Source organism: Octodon degus, unplaced genomic scaffold (genome assembly GCF_000260255.1).
Source record: "Octodon degus isolate 3935 unplaced genomic scaffold, OctDeg1.0 scaffold00005, whole genome shotgun sequence".
NCBI classification, from domain to species: Eukaryota; Metazoa; Chordata; class Mammalia; order Rodentia; family Octodontidae; genus Octodon; species Octodon degus.
Genome location: NW_004524581.1, coordinates 8,954,642 through 8,966,146, shown reverse-complemented (window position 1 = coordinate 8,966,146; position 11,505 = coordinate 8,954,642).

The following is an 11,505-nucleotide window of genomic DNA, read 5'->3' as shown; positions in this document are numbered from 1 at the left end:
ACACACACACACACACACACATACACACAATAAAGAAATAAAAATAAATGTTAAAAAAGAAAAAAGAAATACACAACTGTGCCCAAAGGAAATATAATGGTCTTAATTTTTATTTATAATAGAAGACCAAAAATGTATGATTTCATTCAGTTGCAGAAATTAGTAAAAAAAAAATCAAGCAAATGTACTCCTTATCTAAAAGTGTAAGAAAATAACAATTCAAGTTCACAAATCAAGACATACTAATGTATTATTAGAAACATGAACATAAATTCCAGAAAAAAAAAAACAGCCAAAAGAATTGGAATCTTAGTATATGATGAAGGACATGAGTCTGCTTTTGATCTTTGGCATGTGGGGAGCCAGTTTTTCCGGCACCATTTGTTGAAGAGTTTCTCTTACAAAACAAATCAGAAAAAAAAAAAAAATTGAAAGCAGTTGCCCCCAGGGGACAGGAATTAAGATTAGTACCATAAGCTTTTCCCGTAGGGAAACCCGGGTTCCTTGAGGTTTTGGATCTCTGATGCTCTGTGTACGTCGTCCCTCTATCTGGTTTCTCAGTGACAGCGAGACATCTAAGTGTCCGGTGCCCGCGGGTTTCACGTCCGAGGACTCAACCAACCGCAGACAAAATAAACCTGCCTCTATGCACAGCAAAAGAAAAAAGAAAAAAAAAAAAAGATTAGTACCATAAGGGATCATCTTTTAACATTATTAGTCTTATGGTATTATCTGACTTCTTAAACTATATAATAGTATTACTTGGGTTTTTTGTTTGTTTGTTTGTTTGTTTTTTCTAGGGATTGAATCCAGAACCTTGCACATGTGAGACGGTCACTCTATCACTGCACTACAACCCCACTGCTTTTAAAATTTTGAGGCTCCCTGGCCTCCAACCTATGGTCCTCCTGTTTCGGCCTCCCAAGTTTGAGCCATTGTGCCAAGCTAAACTTAAAATTTTTTAACATTTTTTTTTTCTGTATTTAGGGCAGGGTCTTCAGGGTCCCACTATGTAGATTGGACTCATAGTAATTCTCCTGTTTACAGCCTCCCAAGTGCTGGGATGACAGGCGTGTGCCACCACACCCAGTCTCAGTTACCATCTCAGTGCGCCCCGGGGCAGGCCAGCACACATGCTGGGGATAGATTCCCGGCCTCTGTGCTCTGCCAAAGCAGGCGCTTAGGTCTGCTGAGCTATCAGGTCAGCCCTAAACTTAAAATTTTTTAAAGAGTGAAGAGAATATACCCATGAACCATGACTCATTTTAATATAAAGGTCAAAGTCTGGGGAAAAAAAAAAAATTATATATATATATATATATATATATATATGTAGCTGGGGAAATAGCTTGGTGTTCTAAACGCCTGCCTGGCCAGAACAAGGACCTGGATTTAATGCCTGGTACCGCATGCTGTGCCAGCCCTGCACCAAGCTGGCCACCCAAACCTGGCCATCCAAACCATTATAGGTGATGCACACCTATAATCCCAGAGCTGGGGAGGTTGAGACAGGAAGATCACTACGAGTCTGAGCTGTGTAGCAAGACCCTGTACCAAGTAAATAAATAAATAAATAAAAGATTTTTAAAAATTGAAAGAAAAAATACCTATGGCTAGTCAGATAAGCCGGAGTGTTTAAATTTTCCCTCAGCTCCTTGTTAGTAACAGGTTTCTTGCAATGTGTTTCTTATCCATGTCAGGGTTTGTTCCCTTGTGAACTGGAGAATTGCACAACCGCCAGGCGGACCAGGCTCCAGGCTCTAAGACAGACTGGGTGCCGCCCCCATCCTCAGCCGGCACGGGAACACACCCCATCTCCCCAGTCCCCACGTCACTGCCACCTGCAGATTAACTCAAGCATCTTCTCTCCTTGCTGCTCTTACTCCTGGTTAAAATTTGTTTTGGTTTTGTTTTTCCATAAACCCTATGCAGTCAGGATATTTTCTATAGACTCAAGGTTCCTGCTCTGGTGTGAGCCATGGCTTGGGACTTTTCAGTAGGAAACAGATCAAAATGGCTTTGAGAGTATGAAGAACAGGGGCCTTTCCATCTAGACCCATCTGGGAGGAAAAAGATTATTAGTGATGCATTAAACCCTGTGAACAGATGAACTGCAGAGATAAAACCTGGAACACAAATATCAACATTGTTAGGAATAAGAAAATTTCCCTCCAGGATCATAAGATCAGCTTCGTTCCTGTTCTCACACACAGATAGCAAGGAGGGAGGCGGAGACCAAAGGCAGTAACAATACAGTGTGGTAGGTGAGGGGGGTTGGCCGGCTCTCTGGGCTCAGGGAAATGCAGGGATGTCAAAGTCCAGCCAGATTCAGAGAGTTGCCTGGGAGAAAGGGCACCTCAGAGGGTCTCAGATCAGGGGCAGAGCGGTGCCTAAACTTAGCTGTGAACTGGAACCACTTGGGGATACTAAAAAGCCCTGGTTCCCAGACTGAAGGAGCCTGAAGCGCTGCCTGGGCATCTGTAGCTGTCCAAGTCCCCAGATGATTCCGCAGCAAAGTTCAGAAACCACTGTGGCTCCTGGGAAATGGAGTGGGAGTCGAGCTGCAGGACAGTGGTGGGAAAGGGCAGGCCAAGGGGCTAGGAGGTGAGCCAGTGGTGGCCAACTATGGCGTGGGTGCCCCGGTCAGCACGTGAGCCAAATGGCCCAGCATAGCCTCAGCAGTGCAGCACAGACCCACAGTGGAGTGTGGGCACTTTGCATCAAATACTGCAAGTGGTTTGCGGTCAGTTTGAGCCCCTCCTCTCTAAAATGTTCTCCCTCATGACATGGGATGTGGATGGGACTGAAGCGGGTGACGGCATGCACAGGCAGGAAGGGAGGCCATGGTGGCAATGCCCAGGAGTCGGGCTGGGACAGTAGGCCCGTGTGGCCCACATTCAGAGGTTCTGAACACAGCAGGGAATGTGGGAGGCAGGGATTGGAGATTATGTCTGCTCAGCACAAAGCAGCTTGGCTCTGTGAGCTGTTGCCTCTGCTGCCCCCCGTCATTGACATCTGAGAGACCCCTTGAAGCCCAGCAACACAGGAATCCAAACTGCAATGCCGCCCTCTAGTGTTGTCATTGTGTACTCCGGACTCCCAGCCACACTGTCCTGGGTTTGGGAGTCTGTTACCTACCACAACCCCAGGGACCTCTCTGACATCCTGTCACAGGAGCAGCAGCGGGAGCGGACAGCAAGTAGCCTGGAGGGGTGGGGGGCAAGCTTCCAGGAGAAGGTGAAACTCTGCTGCGCCAAAGGGGATCCTGAATTAATAAACTGATATGTGTGACACAATGGCCCACCTTTGGGGTAGTCAAGAGAACCTACACTCGCAGAGAAGCCAGTGGGCAGAGCACATGGGGCCTGTAAGCCGCAGCCTAGGCTTTGGTTCTTGCTTCATCCAACTGTGTGATGATGTGTTTAACTTTTCTGAACTTCATTCCCATCTGTGAAACGAGGCTCTGAGAGAGAAGCAACGGCATGTGTGTATTTAGTCCTGTGTGCCGCACACTGTCTAAGCACTTTGCATCCTTAATTTAATTCTCACAGCAACCCTGTGTGGGAGAACAAACGGTTCTATTTTACAGATAATGAAAACGAAGCACATGTAACTTTTCAGTCACCAGGCACATGGTGGATATTCAGTAAATAGTGGCTGCTGCTGTGACCACAGAGATGGCAGTCACTGGTCGTGCTGAAGCAGGTGAGTTCATGGGCACAGTCAGGGAGAAAATTTCAAGAGACAGAAAATGAGACAGCACATATCAAGCTTCACTCAGGACCATTTGTATGTGACCACGTCCTATACCTCAATGTCCCTGGGACTTATGAGATGGAATCATCTGGGCAAAGAAGGGCAAAGTCTCTTAGCAGTGGTTTCTTGCCATCAGCCTCATTGACAAAACTCAGTTGGATCCTGAACAAGGATGGAGTGCTCTTTCCCAGCTTCCCTTAAAGCTAGGAGTGGTCACGTGACCTAGATCTGGCCAATGAGATGTAAGGAGCATGTACTGGGAGGACCCTGGGAGGACTCTGGGGAGGGTTTCCTCCCTAACAGAAGAGGGAACAGAAATAGAATTTTTTCCTTCCTGGAGGAGAATGCTGTCATACAAGCTACCTTGCAACCATGAGCGGAAGATCAAGAAATATCCAAGTTCCCAAAGATCTTTTGGTAATATTAAGCTGTTCCATGTTTCACATGGATTCACCTACTTCCAGATTTGCAGTTATGTGAGAATAAGCCTCTATTTATTTTTAAATTGTGGCTATTGCTAAAAAAGTATTCCAGGGCTGGTGAGATGGCTCGGTGGTCTAAAGCACCTACTTAGAACAAGCTCAGCAAAGCACAGGGACCACGGTTCAATCCCCCAGCACCACATGCCAGCCCGCCCGCCCCCTGGTGGGCTGAGCTGGCCACACACACACACACACACACACACACACACACACACAAATAAAATTTAAAAAAAAGTATTCCAAATATCACACTCATGTTGTTTCAGTGTGTTAATTTGTTTTCCCCAAAATTCATTTATATCATGAGCAAATACCACTGAGTACAGACTAAATGCTAATCACAGTGAAATAAGAGGCATGGTTATCAGGAAATAACCACAAGTCTCAGAGACATAATTCTGATTTTGTAGGCCAGATAGCTCAGTGGATTAAAACACCTGCTTAGGCAGATGCAGGGACTGGGTGTTCCACCCCTGGCCTGCCATGCTGGCCCTGCCCCCAGCGCACATTGAGATAGCGATTGAGACTGGATATGGTGGCGCGCACCTGTAATCCCAGCGCTTGGGAGGCTGAACATAGGCAGATCACTATGAGTCCAATCTGTGAGGTGAGACCCTGTAGACCCTGTACTAAATACATTTTTAAAAAAATTCTGACTTTATAGATTTCTCAGCCTGGTTAGGGAAGCATGTTTGGAATAGATATCATGGGGGTCAGGATGTTAGGCAGAAGAAAGCATGAGAATCCTTATAGAATGTGGAATGGATATTTAACCTTGATGAGCATCTTGGAAGTTCTTGAAAGCTGGTGATTATTTATGTTTAGTTGTAACAATAAAGAGATCCCAAACAGTATCTCAAAACAGAGAGATACTGTTTTGTTGTGTTTCTTTTTTTCATGTAATAACCCCTTTTCATGTTCTACCCAGCTTGGTCATCCTCAAGATGGCTTTCCTCTGTGGATTCAAGATGGCAGCTCCTATTATTACCACTGACCAACTGTGGAGAAAGTGGGGAAAGTGATGGACAGTGTTTTACTCTTTCAGATGAGCCCTTGAGTGTGTGCGGCTGCCCTCGTCTTATTGGGCAGATCTTAGTCATGTGATCTTATCTAGCTTGAAAGAGAGACTTGGGAGTGCAATTTTTAGCTGGTCAGGCAGGGGACAGCTGATGCACAGGGAGGTTCTAAGAAGAAGGAGAAAGTGGTGTCCTGAGGGACAGTGAGCAGTCACAGTTGGTCAAGGACTGGAGATGTTTTCCTCTTAACCCTGAGAGCAAGGAGGAGTCATTGAAAGGATTTAAGCACAAGTGCTGGGTCACATTTTGCTTTTAAAAAAAGATCCCTGTGGCGACTGTGTAGGAGGGAGTGCAGGAAAGAATGTCATACAAGCGGTGAGGAGCCTTTTGAAAAATCTACTGATAATGGTGATTTGAACTGGATGAGAAAGCCAGAAGGGCCCATGGGTCCAGGTGGAGTTTTTTATTATTTTTCATTATTATTATTATTATTATTATTATTATTATTATTATTTTCCAAGTGAAAACTTACTTTAAACAAGAACCAGATTCATCCATTTTTCACTGGTCAGGATTTCTTCTGGATCTCCCAGCCCATGATATAATTTTAGTGGAACTAAACTGACATAACCCAAATATATGCTGTGTGAGACAGGGCACCGCGGCTTCCAGTGGGGCCCAGCCTGTGACAAGGTCGGACTCTACTCTCCTGCTGTGCCATGAGGGGGGAAAGCACTCAGAAATGACACCTGCTAGGCCACCCTAAGGTTACCTAGTGGTCTAGAAGTCTGTTTGGCCCTAGGCCAAAGGCTGGTGCATCCTCGAGGAGGTGGCATTTGAGGGTCCTAGAAGCACCAGGGGGATAACTTCAGATAAAACGTTGCAGAAAAACTCTTCAAAGCCCTCCCGCCCACACGTGCTTTCTCTCTAGCCTCCTCTCTGGGGAAGAAGATGGATATTGTGGTTGCTTTAATATGGAGACTTAAATTTCGTTTTTGCTGCCTTTCTGTTACACACTCAAATGGTGGAATGCAAACTCTCTCTCCACCCCCCCCAACTTCCTAAGAAGGTCTGAAGATTAAAGGTTTCCATGCCCCTTGAAGAAAGCTGGTTTTTTCCCCTTCTGTGTTCTGACTCTTAACAGAATACCATGAAAGGAAGGACAATGAATTGGGAGGAAGGCTGAGGTTTCTGTACAAGCAGGACTTCCTGAGAGGACAAGGAGGAGCGAGGATGTGGGGGAGGAGAAGAAGGCACTCAGTCCCTCTCCCTGTCCCTGCAGGACCCTGGAAGGATGGCCACGACTTAGGAAGGACCAGAGTTCTGGAAATGTGGACATCCAGGATCCACACCCCAGCTGAACCCCAAGCTCCTGAACCCCAAGTGTCTTATCAGGAACAACTGTCCCTGGACCTCTAGAACCTGCAGAAGCAGAGAGACAAAGGATCTCCTGAAAGATCATAAAGGCCCATCCCCAGGGCCTTGACACTGTAGACAGGACCAGGAGGGGGCAGTGGAAGCCCAGGGGTAATGAGAGTGGGCTTCCCTGCCAGCTTAACAAGGTGGGCCCTGAGTCAGAATGAAGTCGACTTTCAGAGGACCCAGGACCTTTGTCACATCCTGAGGGTAAGAACAGAGATTGATGCTCGCTGCGGCTCCCCTTCCTGTCCTGCAGGGCCCTGTTTCAGCAGGCTACTCTGATCTGTCCCAGAGTCAGGGCTCTTCCCGGCTCCCATCCTCTGTCAACTTCAGGGCCCTCTCCGTGTCAGTCCCCATCTTCCTGCCACCACCTCAGAGGCCCGCTCTGCCCTCCTAGTGGTGTCTCTCACTGGATGGGGGGCAGGGAAAGTGCTCTCTGTGATACTGGGACTTGGTTCCCTGACTTGGTTGAGGCTTTGTGGAGATGCGACCCTCTCTCCTAGCTCTGCACTGATCATGACAGCACCTGGTCAAGGAGTGGCCTGTCACAAGGCCCAAGGCTGGGGCTGCCTGGGAGAGGGTGGCCATTTGTCAGCCCTTTTTCTCACCTCAGGCAGGCTACAGTACTTGGTGCCACATTGGCTGACACCCTGGTTGTGATGCCACAGCCCCTCCGGCTGTGATATTCAGACTGGCTCCAGAAAGACCCCCGTTACCCAGCCAAGGAGGTGATGTCACGGCACTTCACCCACTTCCTCCCCCACAGGCCATAGATGGGCAGATCTGCAGGAGCCTGCTGCTGAGAAAGGCATGCTTCATGTTAAGAGCCTCTGAGCTCTGTGTACACAGGACCACTGCAGATGTAAACACTCAGCTTCTCTTCCCCGGCTCGATAAACCTCAGGCTTTCAGGGTGAGGCGCTGCCCGGCACACTCCTGGTGTTTAAAGAAGATGTCAACAATAGCCTGTGCTCTTGGCAGAGGCTGGCTCTCCATCTCTCAGCTAAAGCCCAAGACCTGAGCCTCTGATGCCCATGCCAAGGGGCCCAAAGCCTGTGCCTTCTGAAGGAGCCTCTGGTGTGCAGACAAGGGGGCTATGATAAGCATAACCTAAGAGTGCTAGGGGGACCATGACATCCCCTGCCACCACCTGTCCCGCTCACATAGATCCTGTGAGGATAAGAACAACATTCCCTTCACCCCGCCCAACATGGCCATATTTTAAACTTAACTCATCCTTTGTTATTCATTTATTTACCTAATGTTTATTGAGTACCTATTACGTGCCTGTATGCCAAACATTATGCATAGTGCTCAGCCCAAAGTTACCTAAGATTCCACCATTAGTGCTATTCCTGGTTGTTTAAGACGTATAAATATGTGCGTTAAAGCACCTGCAAGCAGGCTCAGGGGCCAAGGGTTGGATCTCTGGGCCCGCCATGCCAACCCCGCCCCCAGGGTGGGCTGAGACAGCAATTGAGACTGGGTGTGGTGGCACACACCTGCAATCCCAGCTCTTGGGTGGTTGTACACAGGTGGATCACTACGAGTCTGATCTAGTAGTGAGACCCTGAACACCCTGTAGACCCTTCCCTAAAATACAAATAAATAAATGAATAAATTAATTAATAAATAATAAAAAATCTAATGGAGGAACTATGAGGGCCACCAACTTTTATCCCAGTGAACGATTTAAGAGAGAAAGCAAAGCCAAGGCAGCATCTATTATCTGCCTGTAATTTCATGAAAGAAAAGACACTTCTCTTTAAATCTCAAAACACATAATTTTTATGTATTTGGTACAGGGTCTCACTGTGCATTGTTTTCAGTCTCCCCACTGCTGGGATTACAGGCGGGTGCCACCACACGCGGATTCAGTCATCAGCTCAGCGTGCCCGGGGGCAAGGCTGGCATGGCATCTGGTGCCAAGGATGATTCTTAAAACCAGATTCAAGGAGATGAACAAAATCTCAGGCCGCTGTCCTCCTTGCCTACTCATCACCTGGCCCAGGTGAAATTCATCCCCCTGGCACCACTCCTGATGACCAGATAGCCACAATGCTGTCCAGTGCCAATGTCCCATGTGACCTACTGCAGGCACACCAGAGTGGTCTCCAGGGAAGAGACACTGAACAGGGACCTCACCCACAGTGCTTCCCAGAGCCCCCTTTCCTTCTGCCCACTTCCCTTCTACCTTGAATCTGCTCCAGCAGTTTTCCCTTCAAACTCCACAAAAATGATTCCTTTCTGCTCTGGCTTGGATGTGGTTTCAGTCTGTCCCCCAGTGGTTCCTGTGTTGGGCTCACTTTGATCATGTGGCACCTTCAGTGGGGAGCATCATGGTTCTCACAGACCAGTTAGTTCTGACGTCCTGTGTCTCACACACACTCTCCAGGACGCCATTCCCTGTAAGTTGACATGGGGGTGGGGGGTGCTTGCTAGCGCTGGCACCATGCAGTTGGGACTTCATCCTTTAAAACAGTGAGCTAGGGCCTGTGAGATAGCTCAACAGTCTAAGTACCTTCCTGGCAAGTACAAGGACTCAGGTTCCATCCCTCATACTGCATGCTGTGCTGGCCCTAAAACCAAAGGTGGTGGCACAGGCCTTTAACCCCAGTGCTGGGGAGGCTGAGACAGAAGGATCACTACGAGTCTGAGCTGCATAGTGAAACCCTGTACCAAGTACATTTTTACAAGATTAAAAAAAAAAAAAAAATTAAGCTAAAGAACCCTTTCCTCTTTTTACGGACCACTACCACCACCGTTTTGGCAGTCCTGGAGATCCAACCCAGGAACCTCGAGCATGCTAGGTAGTGTTCACCATGGACCTGTGCTCGGCCCTCTCTTTCTTCCACTTTACCCCACCTGCCTCAGGCATTCTGTCAAGATGGAAGCAGTCGAAGCCACTCTCCTAACTCCGGTCTTCAGGCCTCTAGTCTGGAGGTCAGGATAACAGGAATCAGCGAGGAGCACTCGAGCTCCTCCCCGCACGGAAATGGAGTGACCCTTTTCACCCAGGGAGGACCTGTCCTGTTCTTCTCACATCCTCCGTCAAGCTTCTCTGCCACTGACAGTGCTCAGCAGTCTCCTCATGCAGGCCAACCCCAGGCACATTAGAGCTGCCTTATCAGGGGTCACGCCCTTCCTGGCATGGCCCACATCCAGTGACCCACGTGAAGGTAGAAAGGCTTAATCACTTTCGCCCAACAGGCCCTCTAGCTCCCAGTGACCAGGGGCTGGTGGCAGGGCCTGTGGCAAGCCCAGGGTCCTCCTTCTCTACCCTGCTTCCTTCCCTGTCTCCAGTGTTGGTCCGCATGGCATCTCCCTAATCCTGCCCATGGCCTCTGAATCAGAGTCTGCTTCCTGTGGTACTCAACCTGCACCATAGACTCCATCATCCTAGTAAGGCCATAGGCAGCCCTTGCCCCTTTAGTTACTGCCGGGCGAGGGCTTCCACACATGCCTTAGTGAGTGAACTGTCCAGTCTTGATGTGTCAATAAACAAATCTGGATTTTTCCCCCCTCTTAACAAAGATGCATTCAAGACTATTGTCTAGATGTAGATTTAGATGCTAGCTCACCAAAGCCCATCAAGCGGACTAGCAACTCCTCTATGTTGGGCCCCCCCCACTCCAAGCCCTTCCGAGGCTCAAGCCTTGTAGCACATAGTTGGAAAGCTGCAGGCGCATATGATTTAAGTGGGAAATAAAAACTCAGATTTAGTAGCTCAAAATGTAATCCCCATCACATACACAGTGGCAGTGGCAGGCCATTGGGTGGAACTGCTATTTTGGGCTTCTGGGACCAGTGACATGCTCTCTGTCATCCCAGCCCATGCTGTTTGCACCAAAGCTCAATAAATTCCAGCTGCCTGAGAACAAGAGGCCAGGACAGCGAAGAAGAGAGGAGGCTGTCTTGTGCTTACATTATTTTCAACATTTCACTCTGTACGCCCCAGGGCCAAGTGAGTGTGAGACAAAGCAAGCCTCAGAACTGATAGGACGCTACTGCTACTGATAAAGACATCAAGGAGACCAAAATCCAAACATACTTGGTGGCCTACCCTAGACAGGACAGATTCTGGTCTCATGGCTCGAGCCAGTTCTGTGTGGCCATCTCTGTGAGGGCCGGAGTCCCAGAGACCCCCAAGCACACAGTTCCACAGGAGGAACAGGCACCCTGGAGGCGTCAAGTCCCCAGGATGAGGGTTGGATCCCCAGACGCAGCCCGACAATGGGTACGACTTCTGCATTGGTTGTTGATGAACTGATCTAGGAATTCCCAATCAGGAGAGTCTACACAGAAGCTCCTTAATCTTCAGCACATGTTTAGGCTTCACGGTGTATGACTTGGTGATTTTATTTTGGATTCCAAGGGTGAAATAATCTTTTCAACACTAGAGACCTCCAAAGGTCCTTCCCATCTCTGCTAGAGAGGCAGGAGGCTGTAGGATGGAAAATAACGGGAGGAGGACAGGAAAGAGGTGATAGGGAGCCAGGGTTGGGAGACAGGAGAAATTCAGACTGTGCCAGGCAGAGCCTTGGGAGCCCCAGGGCCACACAGCTGGGCTGGCTGTGAGAAGCAGGCCTGCTGTCCTTCGGTAATGGATATGCCCTGCCCTTCTGGGCCTGCTCCACAGGTGTGCATCAGTGCACGAGTGTGTGTGAGCTCACACCACAGGTCAGTCACACACATAAGGTTACTTGGAAACATTGTCACCACTTCCCTGGACGCCTAGGACTCATGCACACGACAACAAAAAGTATCTCTGGGCACACCCGCAGCACCCCTCAAGTCTTAATCTCCAGCCATCCTGGGGGGTCCCAGAAGCCA